General features: G+C 38.9%; 1 protein-coding gene across 1 annotated transcript in view; it reads right to left on the reverse strand.

The window, feature by feature from the left end:
• The window catches only part of BMX (BMX non-receptor tyrosine kinase), a 1,099,638-nt gene that overhangs the window by 908,581 nt on the left and 174,985 nt on the right, over nucleotides 1–16,072 (reverse strand). The gene's annotated exons all lie outside the window — the stretch shown is intronic.

Raw genomic sequence — 16,072 nt, forward strand, 5'->3', positions numbered from 1 at the left:
GTGCCCTGTATAGTAGCAAAAGTATAAACAGTAAAATTTCTGTATAAAATTAGGATTAGGTCTGAAACCTGTTAAACAGCATGGCATTACATGGAATTAAGCTGTGAGTAGTTAGCTCGTGCACTGAATAACACTACCATATCCTAGCACTACATAACATCTTGTTCTTAATCCCAGAAATTAGTTTGCAAAGTGAATAGTGCAACCATATAACACTATAAAATATCTTACCCATAATCCAGAATTTACCCTAGGAGACCCCTATTACATCCATTTCTTAATCCTAAACTGCCCACCCTGTTACATGATCAAACAACATAAAAATGCACTTTCCAAATTTCTCTGTGGCCAGCTTAGTAGATTGAGGTATCCTAAGGGAATGTAGCAATTGCCTCATGTTCTCAGACAATAAGTTAATCACAAACCTCTCATCCTCTTAGCACAAGAAATCTGGACAAAGCCAAAAATAATGGGGTGACAAAGGCACGAAAACAGGGACACATTTGAAATATTGCTATTATAAATTTAGAAAGTTTCTTGAATAACTGATTTTAACAGGTTTTGTGTTAGCATACATTTTATGGAGAATAAAAAGCCTGAAACTCAAATGTCTGTCATTATTTAGTGACTTCTATCCCCAGTGATTTGCCAGAAAAAACAAATTTTATGAGAAACAGACCAAAATATGAAACAAAAATCTGGGCATTCTGCAAAAATCTGGTCAGGTGATAAGTATGGTTAATCATTAAAGAAAATAACATGGTATCGAGAGATGTAAGTACACAACTTCTTGGAGGAAACAATCTTGCATACAAACAAGTTTTTCAAGACCTGCAAAGCCACCTAATAGCAGCACTGCTCCTCAGCAGTCACTAAATCACACACCACAAATAACACTAAATGTCTCACATAAGCCTACACTTAATGGTCCCCCAAGTGCAAAGCCCATAAGGCAAACATACACTTTACTTAACACTCTTGCCATTGGGGACTCCGTTGTGTGACAAACAGATGCCTCACTCAGCAGGTTAAACAAGGAGAAATTGATTAGTTATCTATCTGGAGCCAGAATTCGCAATATCAGGCATGCACTCAAGCCATTGCACCCCAGGTACCAGTATCATTCAATCATAGTCCATGTGGGTGTAAATGACCTGAGAATTACCTCAATGGACTATATGAAAAGAGACATAACAGATCTCTCAGAATATGTGTCACAGACAGGAATGAGCTTTGCATTCAGCAGCATTCTACCTGCACCAAGGATGATGCCACAGCATGAGCATAAAGTGACTGATTTTAATAATTGTCTTAGTTTCTGGTGTCACTCCAGGGGGATCCAATATCAATCAGATGGGAGGACATGGTCAACAGACCACATCGCTTTGCCAAGGATGGACTGCACCCATTCCCCATAGGCTTCCAGATATTGGTTTAAACTGTATCCACCCTTTACAGCTTTTGGTGGGCAATGCCAAAAAGACAAAACTACCAACATACTGAAAAACTCTCCAGGAAAAATTAAGGTGTTATTGGTCAATGCTAGGGGCTTAAAAACAAAACTCCACACCCTTCATGCTTCCTCTACTCACTCTGAAAAATGTAGACATCTGTGCCATGACTGAGACATGGTTTAAAGCCATACAAAGTACTCTGGTAGTGCAAGCCTACTGTGCCTTCCCCACATTTAAACAAACAACAGCACAGACCTCCAGGGTGACCCATCCTGATCATGTACAAAATGTAAAAAGTAAGAAAGAATGACTTGGTGAGTCAATGCTGTGTTTTGCAAGATAATTTTTGTTTAGTCTATTTCTAATTTCAGATGTGTGTTGGGCTATCCTCTTTTTAAACTTATAGTTGAGGGGAGCTGTAATGTCTTTCATGAAAAGAAGGTGCTGGAATAGCAAATTAGCCTTAATGCCTACAACCTGTTTGGACTTAATTCTGACTGTTCAATAACATGCATTCTTCAGCTTAGGAAACTACACAACAAATTAATGGTTTTCACATGACTATTATTGGACATTTTTATGCCTGTATTTTTGATATTTTTCATAGGTTCATAGATTCATAGGTAGGTACTAGGCTTTTGGCCCTGGGGCTTATACAAGCCCATCCAAAAAGGTACCCTGGCTTTTGCCACCCAAGAAAATTATTTTCCTGTGCCACTATCGAGCAGAGCCACAGAGGTGATCCCCGGGGTGAATTTCCTATTTCCCATCCAATCATCAAATTTTTTCTTGAAGAGTGCTAATGAAGAGCTTTGTTTGATATAGATAGGTAGTTTATTCCAGAGTATGGGAAGTCTCTGGGACAGGAATCTATCCCTCCGGCATGTTCTGTTTATTGTGGCGACAAGGTTTAGGTCCCTAGAGCGTGTAGCTCGGAGGGATTGGGATTTGTTTAAGTGGAGCATGTCCAACAGCTCTGGGTTTGACATAGCTATGTATGTTAGGCAGAGATCACCTCTGAGTAGGTGATATGCAATGGAATAAAGCTGGAGTTTTTTCAGACGGTCTCTGTAGGGCATCTGTTTGAGGCCGGTAATCCTCTTTGTGAGGTATTTCTGCAGCCTTTCCAGTTGTTTTATTTTTTTTTTATTTTATTTAACATTTGTTGACCAGGAAAGTCCGACTAGGTTCCACAGAGCCTGTTTTCAGTGGAGGCCTGGGGAGAAATGCTCCAGATGCATGTCTTTGGAATGTGGGAGGAAACCGGAGTACCCGGAGGAAACCCACGCGAACACAGGGAGAACATGCAAACTCCACACAGAAGGCACCCCAGCTGAGAATCAAACCAGAGAACCTCTTGCTGTGAGGCGACAATGTTAACCAGTGCACCACTGTGCCGCCCATGTTGTAGATGTCTTGTGAGGTACATACCAAAAGGGGTGTTGTACTCTATAATGGGTCCAATGAGTGATGAGTAGAGGGGTTCAATGACCTCTTTTTTCTGGATGAGAAACCTTTTGTGATTAGGTGTGCCACATAGAAGGATTTCCTGGCTACTGTGGCGATGTAATTATCAAAGGAGAGACTACTGTCCACCTGTGTCCCAAGGTCTCTTATCACACTTTCGGTGTTAAGTATACTACCACCTATGTTGTAGTTCATGGGTACAGAGTTTTTACCAAAGGGGATGACAATGCACTTTTTAGCATTGAGCTTGAAGCCATGGCTTTGACACCAGGCATCTGTCTCAGTGAGGCCCTTTTGTAGGATGTCCACATCATTAGGAGTTTTGATTATGGCTCCTAGTTTGCAGTCATCTGTGAACTTCATTAGCCAAAGACCTTCTGTGTTAGCCTGTACTTCAGAGAAGTAGATACCAAACAGGAGAGGAACCAGGACTGAACCCTGTGGTACTCCACTTATCACTGGTCTGAAGTTGGATTTGGAGCCTGCTACTTTCACAGTGTGGGTTCTGTCAGTGAGCCAGTTGGCAACTCATCTTGTGACATAGGGATTTATACCTAGTTTAGTGAGTTTATCTATAATTCCAGAGTGGGGGGTGGTGTTGAAAGGCTTGGCAAGATCTAGATAGGCTGCGTGAACCACCTTACCCTTGTCTACGGCTTTGGTGACTGCTTCAAAGAAGTCTATTAGGTTTAGGAGACATGATCTGCCTTTTACAAACCCGAACTGGGCGGGGTCCAGAGTTTGGAGATTACCAATGGCTTTGTTTATAAGTTCCATGATGGTATCCATGGCCTTGCAGACCAGGCTCATCAGGCTAATGGGGCGGTAGTTCTCAGGGTCCGTGGTGGCTCCCCCCTTGTGGAGTGGGATAACTGTCACTGTGAGCCAATCAGCAGGCACAAAGCCTGAGTTGAGGCTATGATTGAACATGGTACTTAGGTGGGGTGCCAGTTCGTTCCATAGTTCGTGTAGAATGCAGCTTGGGATGTTGTCTGGTCCCATGGATGCTGTGCTCTTGGCTTTGGAGAGTGTGGTTTTTACCTGTGTAGCCATGATTACAGGAACTTTACATTCTTCCGGTATAGAGATGGATGTTTTAGGGGGTAAAGTTAGCACTGAACATATTTGCCAGGATGTTGGCAATATCAGTTGGGTCTGTATATTTAGTGCCATTGTGGTGTATCACAGAGCAGATCTGAGTGTTGCCATTGAGATTCTTGACATAGCTATAGAATGTTTTGTGGTTGTCTTTAGAATCAGTGGTGATTTTGTTTTTGTAACTAGCTTTGGAGGATTTTATCAGGGATCGCAGCTTCTTACTGAGGCTGATCAGGGAGCTCCTCCACTCATGGGATTTTACTCTCTTTTGCAACAATTTCTTCCTTCTGTTGTACAGTTTGTTTATGGCAGGGGACCACCAGATTGGCTACCTTTTTTGAAGGATAGCGTTGTGGTTCTGTTTGGGATAGCACGATCCATGCACTCATGTAAGTGCTTATAAAGTGCAATTGTGTAGAATTCAGTAGTCATAACTGTATTGTCCATCTGCATGGGTGTCATGAAGTTCACCACTTCTGTCTTAAGAAGCATGAAGTTGGCTTTGGAGAAATTTTTTACCATGGTTTCCTTAATGGGCGGTGGGGGAAGGATGTGGATATCTAGGGTAATTAGCTTATGGTTGGATCGGACCAATGAGGCGTTGACTTCAGGTGTGGAACACCGGTCACTCATGTTGGTAATGACTAGATCAAGGATATTGTTGCCCCTGGTGGGGGTGTGGATAAGTTTATCCTGGGCATTGGAGTTTATGAATTCCAGAAAGCGTTGAGCAAAAGTGTTGGCACATGAGTAGTTTTCCCAGTTAATGGTGGGGTAGTTGAAATCACCCATTATTAGAGTGTTTGGTTGAACCCTAATATTTTCCAGTACATCAAGAAAAGAGGAGTGGGAATCCTGGGGCATGGTGGTTGATCTGTAGCAAGCTACAATTTGGATTGCAGTTTTGCCCAGAGTTAGTTGCACTTGGATAACCTTGGCTGCATTATGCTGAGCAACTAGCCTGGAGGTGTGGATATCTGTAATGAATATGGACACACCTCCGCCTTTGGTGTTCCGGTCCGGGTTACATGGCTGAAAAGTGTGGTATGAGTTATAGCCTGGTAGTGCAGGTGTGCTCTCCGGAACCTTGAACCAGGTCTCAGTCACTGCACAGATATCGATGTTCTCCATTTTAAGGAGTGCCTCGAGTGAGTGCATTTTAAGATTTAGACTTCTAGCATTGAGTAGCATCAACCTCAGTTTTTGCTTGCCTGTTCCTGTTATGGTGGTGAATTTGTCATTTGAACTTGCCTAACACAGGCACTATAGGGTCGGCAAGAACCTTAGCCAGTATCTGGAATCCCAGGGGTGACAGGTGCAGGCCATCTCTGGCAAAGCATCGTGGTCTGTCGACCATGTCATCCCAGGCAGACAGATACTGGATCCCTTTAGAATGGCTCCAGAAGCTTAGCCAATTGTTGAAGTCAATCATTTTGTCTTTGTACTGCGGCATCATTCTGGGTGATGGCAGAATGCTACTCAGTGCTAGGGTCATACCTGCCTGGACTACAAGATCGAAGAGCTCTTCCCTGACTCTTTTCATGTAGTCCTGGGAGGTTCATCTCAGGTCGTTCACACCAACATGGACAATGAGAGAGTCATATTTGTACTTGTCGTGGAGTGACCTGAGTGCATGGGTTATGTGGCGGATCCTGGCACCCGACAGGCAGCTGACAGTAACCTTCTCCTTGTTTAGCCTGGTGAGTGGGACATCAGTGTGCCTGACTATAGAGTCACCTATGACTAGTGTGTTGGATATGTTGTTTTACCTTATTGGCTGTGGTTGAGTGGCACACTGAGTCTGCAGGCTATGTGTCATTTGGGTTGTGTTGGGGGGTGGAGGTTGCTTGTCTTTCTGCTTTGGAGGTCTCTGTTGCTTGAGCAGATTATTACTGAGAGCCTCCGCGAATGTTTTTGTGTTTCTACGTGTGGATTTTGGTGGTATAGATTTAGTGAGACTATGTAATGAGTGTGGTGTGTTGCAAGTGTTTACCTTCTCCTCTTGACTGTTAAGTTCAGTCTTGATTGGAGAGAGCTTTACCTCCAGTTTGGCTAGATAAGTGCATCTCTCACAGGTTGTAGTGTTGGGTGGTAGGAGGAGAGGGTTGTCTGTGTACATGAGGCAGTTTCTACATTGCCCCAAGATGCCCAGATCAATCAAGTAGATAGGAGAGAACACTGGGAGCTGACCCTTGGACATGCCTGAATAAAAAACTATTTTCCTCTAGATAAGTGAGGAAAGTGAGTACAAGAGCTGTTTTTCTCTAAGCAAGTAAAGAAAGTAAGCACCAAAACTGTTTTCCTCTAGGTAATGAGGAAGGTTGAGTGCTATAGTAATTAGTAGGTGTTTTAGTGCTTACAAGTTCTGAACAAGTGCTGATCACGAATAAGCAAATTCAAGTGCTAAAACTAAGAATCTGTATCTAGACTAAACTAGTTACAGGAAAGGGGGGGAAACAAGTGCAAATGTGGGCTTTTAAATCAGAAAGTTGAGAGAGATGGAAAAACTGCCCATACGGCCAATAACTACAATTTCTGGGCCAGAACCACTCCTTATGTGGTAGATAGGTTATCTAGTGCTTACCACTCCCACTGATAAGCTAGAAGGCTTCCCTCCAACACAGAAAGATTGAGGGGGCCCAGAAGCTTACATACAGTCCTGGATACAGCAAATCTGAATCTGGACTACACTAGTTACAGGAAAGGTATTTTGTTTTATATATATATATATATATATATATATATATATATATATATATATATATATAGATATATATATATATATATATACAGAAAAGTAGCTAAAACAACAGTCAAAACAATTCAAGTGCAGTGCGAGCCAGCACACTTGAGTATGTAGCAATGTTAGACCAAACAGTTTAAAAAATGCACGTAAATTAAAAATGACTAAAAACAAGTGCAGAAGGAGTCTATTAGGTAGAATGAGGTAAAGAGATGGGACTAGGGGGAGTGTCCCAGATCAAATCTACAGTGGGGGCGGTCAACTGCAAAAGCCTCCAAATTTAAACAACAACACAGGAATAAGGAGGGTGGGTATGGGAAAACCTACACCTTCAGCAGAGATCTGAAAAACTATACAGTGAAGCAAAAATAACAGTGCACAACTCTGAAGTCAGCCATCAATGATACAAAATTAGTCAAACAACAATTACCAGTACACAACTCTGAAGTGCCAGAAAAATATACTCAGCTCTGTATATCTCCAGATAGTTTGAAGAGCACTCTGTCAGGACACAGGAAGGCTCCAGTGATATGTAGACTTTTACTAAGAGGATCTAATTTTATGCAAGTAATCCTTGAGATGGTCAGATAACACACAGGATGTAAAACCAGTTATACCAACTTAAGAAATAGGGGGGGGGGGGCACCTTCAGCAGAGATCTGAAAAACTATACAGTGAAGCAAAAACAACAGTGCACAACTCTGAAGTCAGCCAGCAATGATATAAAATTAGTCAAACAACAATTACCAGTACACAGCTGTGAAGTGCCAGAAAAATATATTCAGCTCTGTATATCTCCAGGGAGTTTGAAGAGCACTCTGTCAGGATACAGGAAGGCTCCATTTTTGATGTTTTTGCTTGTTTACTGTTCCTATGCATAGTAATTTGCATTTTTCATACATTTTATTGATTGTTTTTTTTTAGTGTATGATTGATTTTATGAATGCTCATTTATAACAGTGATCTGCCACAGCCCTATCATAAATTAAAGCTAAGCTGTTCCAGTGACTAAGCCTGTTTGAGTTTGTTTCTTCAGTACCTTCATTGAAGAGGAACTGACATCTGAAGTTTTGAACTTTTTATTACTGTTGCTTAATATTTTAACATTTAAGTGTTTTTATTTTTAATGTTTCTGATTTTCAGTACAGAGAATCATCATATTACTAATGACAATTAACACATCTGGTATATCTGTTTAACAAAAAAAATTATCCAATAAACAAAATAAATAAATAAAGCAACTCAGAGAGAGAGAGAGAGAGAGAGAGAGAGAGAGAGAGAGAGAGAGAGAGAGAGAGAGAGAGAGAAGCACAAACCCATTTAATATATTTTAATGAACCCATACCAATGGGCCCATCTAGAGTTTATTCTACACCCAAGACTATTTAAGGAAGTCCTTTTACTACATATCTAATTACCAAATTTCACATACCTAATCTTATATTTTTCTGTCTTCCTCATTATATATACATCAGACTGGAGTTCCTCAAGCCTTGTGATCACATGGCCAATTTAATTCCAGTTTGAGAAGGACAACCTTTGGTATGAACATTTGAAACTTTGATTTAAACAAGACAGAGTATATGATCTCTAAACATTTAATAAAAGTTAAGGAACTGATACATTCCAATTGGAAATTACATACCTCCTTGTTCCTTCTAGTACAATACAGGAAAATGGATGCTGAAATGAGGAATTGCACTACTTGAAATATTAAATGACTGCAGAGTAAATGACTGTTCACATGCTACCTAATGAGCACACTGCACCTTGCATCTGGGGCAAAATGTGAATGTAACTCTGCATGCAGCTTGAAACATGTCTAGTAAGGGGTGAGGAAGCAGAGCTACACTTGTGAACTGCCTCTGGGGTGACGAATGACAAGTACAGCAAGCTGCATACAAAGATCTGCCACCTGAAATATATTTCATAGTCTGTGAGTAAAGGATTTCTGAAGAAACACAGCAAGTTCATACAAAAAGAAAGATAACATTCTGCACGTAGATCGTGTACACATTTATGTAAACATTTTTTTTTATTACTCACTGAAGATTACAATGTGTCAGTGTTATGCATAAAGTTTTAAAGCATTGTTGTTCAGTGTTATTTTCATTGTGAGACTGTATTTTGTTTAGCAAATGGCTATCAGTGTTTGTGATATACAATTTTGAAATAAAAGCTTTGAATTAAATCCAAATAACTGTAACCATTGCAGAAGTAAATAAGAAACTAGAATGCACACTGAAAGGTTTGAACAGTGTTTATGGTAAATGGGGAGAAACAGCCAAGCAATGAGACAGTGGAATAGCTGTCAGGGGGCTTTGGGGGAGGGGACCAATCCATTACCCTGCTTAGGGCCCCATTTGACCATAATCTGGCTCTTATCTCATGTATTTTTTTGAACTTGATAATCCAGTGACTAACTTTTTATGATACACAGGGTTTCTGGATTTGAGGAAGATTTACCAGAGCCATTGTTGATTTTTGCCATTTGCTTTGAAGTAAAAGTAAAACACTGGACACTAGCTATCTCTGGAACTTTAAAGAGTTATTCTAGGAAAAACTTCTTACTACTAAGTGACACTCTGGCAAAATTTCAAGCCCCCCCCCCCCAACCCAGAGAACATTGCTCCCTATATGGAATTGTTCACAGAAACCCTTTAAAATCATAATTACAGGCTGCATAGAGACAGCTGTACCTACCCAAATTAAGTACAGGATCAACTGAAAAACAAGTTGCCTTGGTGAAATCCCAACATCAATAGGTTGTACAACAAAAGGAAGAGATTCATGGCAAAAATTAGTAGATGCAATGCCCATCAAAGTAAAAAAACGTCCTTATCAACCTAGACAAGCAATTCAGGGAGCTAATCAAGTCTACCAAAGCCAAATCTGAGGTACAATTAGCCTCCTAGGCCAACAACAATCACAAAGCTTTCTTCAGCTATATCAGTAACCTCAAAGACAATACAAGACAATGTAACAAACTACTTGTAAGTGGTGTCACTTATATGGAGCCAGGCAATATAGAAAACCTCCTGGCCAACAAATATTTTCCACCTCTCCCTATTAGATGCCCCTCAGGGAGTACCTGCATCCATAACTCCCCCAACTGTCACTGGAGAGCAAGTACTCAAGGTGAATCCTGAAAATATCCCAGGATGCCTCCTTAATACCATAAAAAATGAACTATTCAGTCCAAATGAATGGAGGACTGCAACATTTATCTTACTGCACAAGGGTGGACCATCCATGGACCTGGGGAATTACTGACTGCTAAGCATGACTAGCCTGATATGCAAATCAATGGAGAGAATAATCATGGATATCCTAAATGATGACATATGTAACCTACAGACATTGGACCCAAATTGGTTTAGTTTGCAAGGGCAGGTCTTGCCAACTCAAACTGGTGAACGTCGAGAAGGTCACCAAAGCAATGAATAAGGGTAAAATGGTGCATGCTGCCTACCAAGAAATGGCCAAGGCATTTGACACAATATTCCACTCAGTCATTGTGTAAAAGCTCACTAAACTAGGTTATAAACCCCTACATCACTCTCTGGATAACCAGCTGGCTTACAAAAAGGACCAAAGAGGTTAGAATAGGAAACACCCCAAAAAGGCCAGTTAGTACTAATAGGGTGCCTCATGGTTAGTGCTGTAGATGGTCCTGTTTGGCAACTCTTTCTCTGGGGTCAAGTCTAAAATCAAGTCCCTCTAGTTGTCCAAGTTTGCAGGTGGTTGCAAATTTGGTGCCACCTCCAAATCCCCCAGGTCATAAATATCCTCCATGAATGCTTGACACAGACTAATAACCAGTGCAAGAGTCATTGTTTTAAAACTGTAAGCCAAAAAAATAGCCATTCAGCAAACTACTACCTTGACAATGCACCCCCCCCTATCAGTAGACTCTATTATCAGGGAGTTGGGACCATGTATACACAATGCTTTGGCATTTGACCATCATGTGTCTACTGTAGTGACACAATCATTCTATGTTGCACAACCTATATGACTTTTAGCTCAAAACATACATTGTTATGTTGTACTCTTCTCTCATAAGAACAATTATTGAGTACAAAGTACTTTCAGTATGTACCTGACAATGGTAAAAGTCTGAAGAAGCCTAAGGGTGAAAGCGCTTACTGGAATAAACTTCTTTTTGATCAACTTTGGATTTTGGATTGTCGTTTGGAGATTTATAGGTGATTTATATGCCATTAGGAGACCACACTTGAACTTTATGACTGTTTTGTTATCTACCTTTTTATCCAGTGTGGGTTCCGTACTCCGTGTGCTGTGTGTGCTGCTTTTGTTCTTTGCAATGTATTTACAACACCTGGAGTATGCTCAGAGATTCTTCGCAAAAAGAATACATAGTGCTGAAAACAAATCATTTGCAGACTACCTCAAAGCCATGACCTGATAGTCAGTCTCCTACAGTCTGCTGAGAGGCAACCTATACCTGGCATACAAAACATCTTCCAATGCAGCCCAAAGGACCTACTGCACATCCATAAAACAAATATTATCATGAACACCAGATTCCAGGATATAAACCTTGCCTGCAACATAAATAGGATATGCTGGAGGGACAGCTTGGAGCAGGCTTTAGCATCACTCCTGCATTTATTCAAGTCGATGGGGGGGGACGGACATAAATATACCCCTGGCCTAGAGGGAGGAAACTTTCAAATTCCTGACCACCCATGCTGAAGTATATATACCCCTACAAAATCTATGGGGAACCAATATCTATCAGATTTTATTGGGATGTGTGACTAGGCTTAAAAAGGCCCCTTAGGTCAGTAGTCTACCATTCTGTTATGATACTATGATGATATGTATAAAAAATGTTTTTAGTACATTGAATAGCAATAAGACACAGGAAGAGATTATAACATCAGACAGGAAAGAAGTCAAATGAAGATATTAATATAGATCACTAGATCGGAGCTTACTGAAGAGAATTCAACAGTATCAAATATGAATGAGGCAAGGGAAGTAGCAAGACATAAGCAAATTGATAACAGGGGTGCCAGGGAAGGGTCAGAGATGAAACTGGTTATATTAAGCTTGTTTGAGCTCATGAACTAATAAAATGTGACTCTGGTTCTTGAGAAGCTTTTAACAGTTCTTGGAGGAACAAATACAGTATTGGAGGAACAAATATAGTCTTGCCGATCATATCTCCATAAACTGGGTTAATGCCACTGGAAAGGAATGCATCTATTGTGTCTTAGTAAAAATGGTGCACAAGCAAAAATCCAAGTAGTTACATGACAGTTAGCCCTAAAATCATGCAGGGGGAAATAATGAATATAATGTTAGTAGGTAGACTAGTATAATTTCAGTCTCCCACAAATAAAGATCAGCATAGGTTCCCAGCCAAGAGATGTTGTCAGACAAGTGTGTATCGTTTTTTAAGACTGTGTAATTTTGAAGATATAAAGATGAAATATGTTACTATAATCTTCCTAGACTTCAGCAAGGCTTCTAAGATAATTCCAAGCATGAAGCTTTCAGGGGTTAAAAAGTGAAAAGCTTATGAGTAGGACCATGGTTAGTGAGTTTGGTAAGGAATAGAGTAATGGGGAGGGAACATAGGATTAGATTGTGGTAATGGTGCAGAGTATGTGGAAAGAGACCTAACAATTTGCATTCCACAGAGTATATGGTTGTATCTACTGCTGTTGATATTTCAAATCAGATATTCTAAAGAGGATGGAAATGCAACAGTTGCTGATAGAGGGCTCAACCTAAAGAGGAGAGTTAAGATATTTCCCTAATAATAGCCATGGTCCCTAAAGAAATATTTTCTTTTCGAAACATTAATTTTTGCATCAGCTTAAGACACATTTAATATTGTTGCTTGATAGATGTTCCTGAAGTCTGTTTTACCTCTAAAAACCATGAACAACTGTCCCGTCTTTATGTATTTCATAAATTGCATCTCATGATATACATACATACATTTAAGGATCAGATCTATATGGTGTAGACTTATTGGAAGATTATACAGTCTTTCCATTAAACTAACAGTTCCTAGAAGATGGTAACATCAATTTACATTGCCTAAGTGGAACTCACTTTTCCTTTAAATGAGCAAATTTGTAATGTTTTATAAGCAACCACTTCAGAAAAAGAAAATCAGATTTGCAACTTTTGAATAAATGGAGAAGAAAATGCATGCGATTGTCCATTTACATTTACAATGCTTTCATAACTACACAAAATTGTTACTTGTCTCAGTGACCAGTAAATCAAGAATTATGCTTAAGTTGCAAAACACATGTGATTGTACTGTAGACAGCATAATGCATTCTAAAAATTTCTGGTGGAATGGAAAAATTAGCCATCTCTGCAATGAAGCTACAAAACCTCTGACAAAATGTTACATGCACAACACACTCAAAACCATGTAGCAGTGCCATAAAACCATAAGAGACTAAACAATAGCAATTGCACTGGCACAAGAGCTAGTCTCACAATAATCTAATAATACATAAGCTTTCATTGATTTTTTGCAGAAAAATTAAAATTAAAAATAGCTGTTACAGTACAATATGGACATGACAAATGTCTTACACATTAATTTCACATTAATTGAGTTCACATGTCTTGATTTAAGTTGTGTTTTTAACATGAAACTTCCATTAAATGCACATTTATGGGAAACAGCATTAGGCTATGCCACTATTTCTGAGAATACTATATTATTCTCAGCAATGCCCACAATAGTTATAATCCAAAAACAAAGTACTAAACTATGCTGTTTTATACTCAGTATCTACAATTCATATGGCAAGCTTTGCTTTAAGTAGCAGCTGGCTAATTCTGACAGATGTATTTATTTAAGCAGGCATTACATCATTTATGTTGACTATATACATTTCACTACCTACATCTATTGTATATGCCTGAGTAACAGTAACAAGCTATCTCACAGAATCTATGCCTTCCATATCTGCATTTCTGAGAGCTACCATGATTATGGTCACTGCAAACTGCTGCAAATTTGTTAAACAGTGTTTATACCTGTAATACTGGCCCCAGTAATGTATTCTCTGGGTATAGACTTTGGTGCTGATAAAAGGCTGATCAGCACTTACGCACCTCTGATATATACAAAGACCACATTGTCAAAATGAAAATATGAACAGAAATGGAAAGGTATTTCTGAATTAATTTACTGGGAGCGCAGTGGTAGCTGAATGTTGTAGCAAATTTGTTGCTTTATAAATTAATTTATTGGGAGTGCAGTGGTAGCTGAATGTTGAGCATATTTTGTTGCTTTATGAATTAATTTATGGGAGTGCAGTGGTATCTGAATATTGTAGAATATTTTGATGCTATATGAATTAATTTACTGGGAGTGCCGTGGTATCTGAATGTTGTAGCATATTATGTTGCTTTATGAATTAAATTACTGGGAGTGCAGTGGTATCTGAATATTGTAGCATATTATGTTGCTTTATGAATTAATTTACTGGGAGTGCAGTGGAATCTGAATGTTGAGCATATTTTGTTGCTATATGAATTCATTTACTGGAACTGCAGTGGTATCTGAATGTTGTAGCATATTTTGCTGCTATATGAATTAATTTACTGGGAGTGCAGTGGTAGCTAAATGTTGTAGCATATTTTGGTGCTTTATGAATTAATTTACTGGGAGTGCAGTGGTAGCTGAATGTTGTAGCATTTTGTTGCTATATGAATTCATTTACTGGGAGTGCAGTGGTATCTTAATGTTGTAGCATATTTTGTTGCTTTATGAATTAATTTACTGGGAGTGCAGTGGTATCTGAATGTTGTAGCATATTTTGTTGCTATATGAATTAATTTACTGGGAGTGCAGTGGTAGCTGAATGTTGTAGCATATTTTGTTAGTTTATAAATTAATTTACTGGGAATGCAGTGGTATCTGAATGTTGTAGCATATTTTGTTGCTATATGAATTAATTTAGTGGGAGTGCAGTGGTATCTGGATGCTGTAGCATGCTTTGTTGCTTTATGAATTAATTTACTGGCAGTGCAGTGGTTTCTGAATGTTGTATTATATTTTGTTGCTATATGAATTTATTTACTGGGAGTTCAGTGGTAGCTGAATGTTGTAGCATATTTTGTTGCTGTAAGAATTAATGTACTGGGAGTGCACTGTTAGCTGAATGTTGTAGCATATTTTGCTGCTTTGTGAATTAATTTACTGGGGGTGCAGTGGTAGCTGAATGTTGTAGCATAGTTTGTTGTTAAATGAATTAATTTACCGGGAGCACAGTGGTATCTGAATGTTGTAACATATTTTCTTGCTTTATGAATTATTTTACTTGAAGTGCAGTGGTATCTGAATGTTGTAGCATATTTTGTTGCTTTATGAATTAATTTACTGTATGTGGTATCTGAATGTTGTAGCATATTTTGTTGCTTTATGAATTAATTTACTGGGAGTGCAGTGGTAGGTGAATGTTGCAGCATATTTTATTGCCAAATGAATTAATTTACTGGGAGTGGAGTGGTATCTTAATGTTGTAACATATTTTGTTGCTATATTAATTAAGTTACTTAGAGTGCTGTGGTATCTGAATGTTGTAGCATATTTTATTGCTTTATGAATTAATTTACTGGGAATGCAGTGGTATCTGAATGTTGTAGCATATTTTGTTGCTGTATTAATTAATTTACTGAGAGTGCACTGGTAGCTGAATGTTGTAGCATATTTGTTGCTTTGTGAATTAATTTACTGGGTGTGCAGTGATAGCTTAATGCTGTAGCGTATTTTGTTGTTGTATGAATTAATTTACCAGGAGCACAGTGGTAGCTGAATGTTGTAACATATTTTTTTGCTTTATGAATTATTTTACTGGGAGTGCAGTGGTATCTGAATTTTGTAGCATATTTTGTTGCCATATGAATTAATTTATTGGGAGTGCAGTGGTATATGAATGTTGTAGCATATTTTCTTCTTTAATGAATTAAATTACTGGGAGTGCAGTGGTATCTGAATGTTGTAGCATATTTTGTTGCTTTATGAATTAATTTACTGGGAGTGCAGTGGTATCTGAATGTTGTAGCATATTTTGTTGCTTTATGAATTAATTTACTGGGAGTGCAGTGGTATCTGAATGTTGTAGCATATTTTGTTGCTATATGAATTAGTTTACTCGGAGTGTAGTGGTAGCTGAATGTTGTAGCATATTTTGTTGCTTTATGAATTAATTTACTGGGAGTGCAGTGGTATCTGAATGTTGTAGCATATTTTGTTGCTTTATGAATTAATTTACTGGGAATTTTCAGTTTTTTGGTTTTT

The sequence above is a fragment of the Protopterus annectens genome, chromosome 5.part1, assembly GCF_019279795.1.
Source record: "Protopterus annectens isolate FY-2018-M chromosome 5.part1, PAN1.0, whole genome shotgun sequence".
Classification (NCBI taxonomy): Eukaryota; Metazoa; Chordata; order Ceratodontiformes; family Protopteridae; genus Protopterus; species Protopterus annectens.